The sequence below is a fragment of the Phragmites australis genome, chromosome 7, assembly GCF_958298935.1.
Source record: "Phragmites australis chromosome 7, lpPhrAust1.1, whole genome shotgun sequence".
In the NCBI taxonomy this organism is placed as follows: domain Eukaryota; kingdom Viridiplantae; phylum Streptophyta; class Magnoliopsida; order Poales; family Poaceae; genus Phragmites; species Phragmites australis.
In genome coordinates, this window is record NC_084927.1 from 18,135,848 (window position 1) to 18,143,197 (window position 7,350).

The window sequence follows — 7,350 nt, forward strand, 5'->3', positions numbered from 1 at the left end:
CCTCGTGGGCACACCCTGCCCTGAGGCCTCCTGAACGTCAAAAGTCTCCCTGCAGGCTAAATCTGAGGGGAGGGAGACATATCCGGCAAGGGGAGGAGACCACACGCTAGGAAGCTAGCGATGACCACGCTGCAAGGGGACCAGCAGTCGTAGCAGCATGCGCAAGCCGGCCAAGAAAGGGTGACCTCCGGTCATGTCCCCTCCGCGCACCACATCCGCCGCATCGTGTCGTCACACACAACCCCCTGAGCACTTTGACCTGCACCTTGCAGTGCCGCCACAAACTCCGCAACCATCGGACAGGGTGGCTCCAAATGCACAAACTCCTACCACCTACGTGTGGCACCCATCGGATATGAACAAAGCCGAGCAGATCCGCCGAGGCATCATTCATTGATGAGGCTCTATTGCTAGCCCGGGAGCATCAATCTCATCCAGACGAGCCCTTCAATCTCTTGCTCCTGGCTCAGCCACATGAATAGGAACACGTGGTCCGATGAGCTCGCCCGCATGACCTCCTGGTGCATAGATCTGGCTCACGTGCCTCTGGCCTGCCACACCATGCTGTCGGGGGCACGATCGAGCACCCACCCGCACCAAAACGAGGACCCCGGTGGCCCCACACCTAAAGCCGACAATCCGCACGCTGCCACCGAAGAAGTCGCTGGACATTGTGCGCCCACACGCCGCCGCGCGGATCCAAATGGCGGAGCGCAGATCCAGCCACCAAATGATGAAGAATACTGAACCGATGATTATGTTACTTGAGTTTTGTGGTGCAACAAGCAACCAGCTGGGACCGTGCTCTGCAGGTCCTATATGTGTGTCATTATATGCGTGCAATGAAGATGAACCTCAAAGAACTCACGGGGGTTTGTGATTCTACCAAATATGATACTAGTTTAACCTTTTCATATTCAATTGATTATGACTTGTTTTTCCCCTTCCATGGTGCACGGAACGTGATCAAAGTGCACTTCACTATTCCGAGCTATAAGAAATCCGAGGCGAGATGTGCTACTTGTTATAGAGGGAGGTCATCAACTCGACATTAGAGTTTTATGATACTGAACTTATCTTTCATGAATGCTCTTCCGATGAACTTTGTGACTACACGTGAATATGTTTCGTTGGTGCTCTTACAGTAGTGATTGAGACTATCGGTCTCAATCTTTTTGTTGAACTTGTTATGCTCTATGTGATGAACGAATGTATGTGTCTGTGCATGACAGCAGATGATGAATTTGTGAATGTATATGTATGTATTTGTTGTTTTGTTTCAGAGGACATAGCTAGCAATTTCTGGCGCTATCCTGAATTTGAAATATTTGGGATGCTTGCTGTACCAATCATAGTACGATGTGAGGTATGAAGCATATATAGGGATTTGCCAAGCCATGGCTGACTCATTTTAATCTGTCGGTGTTTACTGGGAACTTAGGAACAAAAAGAAAAATAACTCGGCTTGAACGTCGGTGCACGAGCCGTGTTCGAGATGCCACGTGCGCAAAGGCATGATCCGCAGTGGCCCAGTGTTGACAATGTTGAATCCTTCTCATAGTGGTGATATAGCCGGTTGCGGATTAGTGTTTGTGTGGCGGCGATGGCGATAGCCGGTCGCGGCAGTGATACATATGTACTGTTGTATGTTCTAACGGATAAGTCAAGTATGCAATGCACGACCAATATATCTGGGCCGTACGTTACCACAAAATGCAAGAAAAGAGAACATGCATGATCCGGTGTATAGAAAAAGTAGACAGCACGTGGCCACGAACAAACTATACATTCCCTTCCATATATAGAGTTTACACTCAGGGGACTCGAATCTGACGAAAAACCATATCAACAACATGAGCAGCACATATGCTAACACACAGTACTATATGACACTCAAGGTCGACCGACTGACCGACCAAGTGATACATCACGGATATTATTCAAGGGAGCCTCGCTGACGCACGTACTGTAACGAAGCCCTTTATACAGCAAGCAGGTATATAGCCATGGATATATATATATATAGGTGCAGATCTCAGACGAATTGAGTTACTGGCAGCTGGTCAAGTCATTGGGGCACTTGACCTGGCCGATCTGCTTCGTCACCTCGCAGAGGCAGTCCACGTTTACTGCTTTGCAGCAGTTGACATACGGCTCGCTTGATGAGTTTGGGTAGAACCCGAGTTTTCCTTCCTTAAGCAGCTCAAAACATTTTTCCTCTCCGCCGCACGCCGCCGGCACCTCGTCCGCTGCGAGGGCTGCGGCTGCGGCGAGGGCAACGCACACCACAACCAGCACCGTCGTGCACTGGGCGGCCCGCCTGAAGAACACCGTCATGATGAGTAGCTACCTGAAATAGGTGGACGAGAGCAATTATCCGAGAGAGATTGCTGTGTTGTATGTATGGAATCAAGCTCTTGGTGTCCCTGGGGTCTTTTGGAGGAGCCGTTTTATAGAGGCCATCAGGCCAGCGGTGACACTACTAAAGATCCGGTCATGGCATACGGCTCTCAACTAACGTCACAGACGGAATATGAAACCTCCTCCCGAGTGTGTGTGATAACGTCTATCATTACCCAGCATCGTCACAAACGGCCCGGAGTCCACAATCGATTGTTACCACCATTTCTGAACATACAAAAAAAGAGGGAGTGTCTACAGAACACCTGGTTTTTTTAAGTTCCTAACATCTAATTTTTCAACTATCTAATTTTTAAGTATACGGTTCAAATTAGATCAAACTTTGTACTCCTTCAATCATAAATACATGATATTTTGAACAAAACATGATCCTTAATACATAACTTTAACCTCGATTTTCTATTAGAATATATTTTTAAAATCTAGTAAACTTATAATATATATTATAAAAGTATTTTTCAAGACAAATCTTCTCGTATGATTTTAAACTTTTCAAACTAAATATTTAAAAAAATATTATTAGTTAAAATTTTAAAACTTTATCTAAATATTATCTAAAACATCATGTTTTTATGACAGTAGAGAGTGCTAACTAAAAAAGTCAGGCATACCTGAATTTTATTACAACAACATTAGTAAAAAATTATAAAAAAAAGTTATTGCAACTCCTACGCAAAGTATCTGTAATTCGAATATAAACTAATTGCATCTATGGTATACAAAATCCAGGTATATAAACGATTTGGTCAAGGATGGGCTTGAGGGTTGGGTACTCCTTCATGCATGTGAAATAATGCCCATCTGCTGTGTGCAGTTGGCGAGGCAGGGCACGAAGCGGATTGGAGCACGACGACAGCAGCGACAGACCTTCATCTGTTCTGGGGCATTTCGCCGAACACATCACCTACACAAGCCACAGGAGGGTTGTCACACACTCCAACTTTGCAGGCCGCAGCAACAACACAAACGAACACATTCTTACCTCGGCGTGGGATGGGTGCGTGGGCGATTGGCTCCTAAGGGCAGCGGGCTCGTTCTCCTTCGCGGTATCCGCCTCCACCTCCGCAGCGGCTAGATCCTCCACCTCGGCCGTCGGGACTTTCCTGAGCTGCTCCGAGATTTGCCGCACCTCCTAGCTGCATGGCGGTCACGCGACTGCCATGGTTGTGGCCTGCCACACTTGATGCAGGAATATCTTGGTCGTATGCATGCAACATGTGAACGGTTATTCAAAACCATTCGAGATTTTCAAAAAACTGACTCTGATTTTTTTTAATGTCACATACTTTTTTTTAAGAAACCGTTTGAGATTTTTTTTTTAAACTGTCTCTGATATTTTCAATGTCACATCTTTCTTTTAAGAAATATTAGCTCATCATGGATAGCTTTTGCTCAGTCTTTATCACACATGGTTTTTATTGAAAACAAACCGTCTATATGTGGTTTTTATATACGGAATTTGTAAATTGTTTGTAGGTTGCCATCACTTTTGACCCTTCCTATAAGTAGTATGATTATGTCAAATTATTTAACTCGTACGGTTGTACCAACTAGCATGCATACAACATATGAACTTATATTTTACATTCTATCGAGTATAAAATGCAGGAATATATTGGTAGGATCGAACATTCACCAACTAATGATGATGATGAAGAGGTCATGAATGGAGGGACACATCATACTTGCATTGCCTTTATCGCTGGTAAAGATGTGTTGACAATGAAAGATGCTGTGAGCGGAGAGACGAACACATCCTATTGTGCATTGTCTTTATTGGTGTATGGCACTAATTAAAGATGACGAAGGTAAGGACCCTATCCTGCATTGCCTTTAATGGTGTATGACACTAATTAAACACGTTGAAGACAATGATCTCAAAAAAAAAAAGATGATGAAGACAATGGAGAGGTGAAAGCAATTATACGCGCGCGCTCCACATGGATGATTGCACATGATGTGGGCACTTGCCTTGATAGATAAAGAAGCTCACAAAATGACCCTGTCGAACCACTGGTGGGGTTATTTAAACAGTTTGAAGGAGTAAGTTCAGGGGACTCTTTGCTCTTTGAACCGACCCTGCTTTTTAAGCATTCTGACGAATAATAGATAGTTACTATATCTAAATAATGTAGGATTTTTTCTAATTCTTAGGACATATCTCTGTCTTTAGAAAGATAATCTCTAGAAAAAAGAAAACTACCTGTAGGTACTAAGGCATCCTGTAACCGGGAAGGTTTATCTCTAAAAATAGAAAAGACTTTGGAGGATATATGACACCCCTATATATACGGAGTCAGGGGCTCTACGGAGGACAAGTCCAGATAGATCGATACAAGCTAATAGAAGTCAAAGAAGTTGCTCAAACCTTTTCGACAAACTAGAAGACACCCAAAACCGAGCAAAGAAGTTGCCGATTAAGTTTAGATCCATTTAGGCTAGCACATACCTCTTGTAATAGGCTCAGATCAATACAAGATAAACAGGACGTAGATTAATGTCCTAAATGAGGTCCGACCCTGTATAAAAATCCCGTGTGTTCTCATGCAATTCGGCTACTCAAAGCATTCTCTATTTCTTCACAAATTTGTTACATTAGCGGTTCACAAATCGTTGAAATATCCAAATATCCAATTGTGAGATGAAAATATGTAATGACTATATATACTTAAGTACAAAGACTACAAGATGTGGATGTTTCTCGATGGTCGTTTGCGGTTGGACGACAATATTGTTCTCCTTTGGAGAATTTTCTCATATAACTATAAATAAGACTAAACATCATCCAAGTTAGTTTAAAAAATCTAACTGTGTAAAGGTTTGTCCAGCCGGTTCTTTGCTCCATGGGTATATTAGAATTGCACAGTTAGTTTTTAAACACATATTACAGTCAGTTCGAGACGGCACCTGACTGGATCTTCTCCTAGCCACTTCTTCTATGGGACGGAATGTGATATATGCATTATTGTAATTGGTTTCATCCAAGAACCGACTAGTATAAGACCTAGTCAGGTGCCATCTGTAACTAACTATGATAGTCTCCCACATCGTATAATCTCCCACGAGCAACTCCTGTTCAGACCAAGCAAAGCTACCCAAACAGTAGCTACTCGAGAGTGGCGGTCATTTTCTAATATTTCAGTGGAGGAGATTCAATTTTTTTTATGAGGCTTTAGTTTTTTTTATACAAGGTAACTAGTTTTGATCTACCTAGCTTGATTGCATGCATAGATCTAGAATGGTTAGTTCCTTAGGGTTTAGGAGTTGTATGAGATGCATATGTTTCTAGCTATTTAGGGCTTCAATTTTGCATGTAACTCTGTGCATGGTAAAGATCCATTTGAATCTAACCATCTTGTAGAGATCCAAAATCTTGCTCCAATTTATGATTTATACCTAGATCCAATTTAAGAAGGTTCATGAATGTTGGGATTTTATATTTATTTAACAAGGTGAATATGGAAAGGTAGCTATTAGATAAGAAATTTTCCATCTCAGTTCTATGAAATATACATTATTTTAGTTATATTTTTTCAGAATTTTAATTATTTTTATTACTTATAGTTTAATTATTTAAAAAATAATTAAATGATTAAAACTTAATTTTTTCTAAATTTATATATAGATCGAGAATAAATGTATGATGCACCAAAACATGACCAAGAGTATATCAATGGCGTGTCCGCTTTTGTAAAACCCGCCAAAGAAGACAAGTTGAAGAGGAAGAAACAGCATGTACTCTGCCCATGTATTGAATGCAGCAATAAGATGTGGGATGACTTAAAACATATAATATTACACTTGATTCAAAGGGATTTTAGCGAGAAACGCTATCAGATGCAAGGGAGACGATCGGCTCGGATGTGCGTTCTTCACACGTTTACAACATTTCATGGAATATATGTTGTGCAAACGTGTGCACTCACACAGTCGCATAATCCGTTGGATGAACTCATGGCACTCAGGACCGTGATGATATCAAATTTTGGTTCATATTGCGATGTGTCATGATGGTCACAGTATTGTATGGTGGATCACGATCCTAACAAGGTGGTGAAAATAAAGTAGTTTGATCTTATATTTTTAATTTAAAATATAAAAATAAGATGGCTCACTCAAACACCTTGGTATATCCATAACATTGGCTCTACAAATTATTAGAGCTATAAATATACAGCTCCAATAACTTTTTGAGTTAAAAATCTACAAAACAAACACAATGTGTATGTTTTTTTGGAATGGACTGGAAATTTCCTCACGGTGCCCACCGGCCTCATGCCAATGCCTTCTTTCCAAGCCAGGCCACGATGGAGATCCAGGAGAACACCTGACGAACAATTGGGTCCTTCTGAACATCCTGACGCTACCTGGGCTGGGAGATCAAATTGCTACCTAGTAGCGCACTCCGGTAAATTGCTACCTACTGCCACCAACGCATCCCTTACTGGACATCTATACTACCATCTAGCGTGATCTACATGTCAGTAGTGGGTCACTAGCAGTACTTGGGTAAAAAAGGAAGTTGTGGAGAGAACCAAATAGATTTGCAGATAGGGATTGGAGACATTGGGAAAGAAGTGATTACACATTCATGAAAACTGCCCCCGATGTGGTCATCTGACCTACTTCAGTTCAGCGATGTGCTAAGCCGTATTTGTCTAGAGAAGGTCGAAAAAACAGTGGCATCCCATCCAAAAAAAATGCAATTCTACGCTTGGACATAACTACGTCCAAGTTAACTTTGTGCAGATAAGAGATTATTAGAGGACACACACAACGCGGTCGTGTGAGTAATTGGATCAGAGGCCAACTGGGTCAAGTATGGCCTGAAATTCTGTACATCATATAAAATAAATAAAATCATACACTAGACTAATCACCTAGCTAGATGTGTACTAGATCTAAACTAGCACTAATAAAATCTTTGAC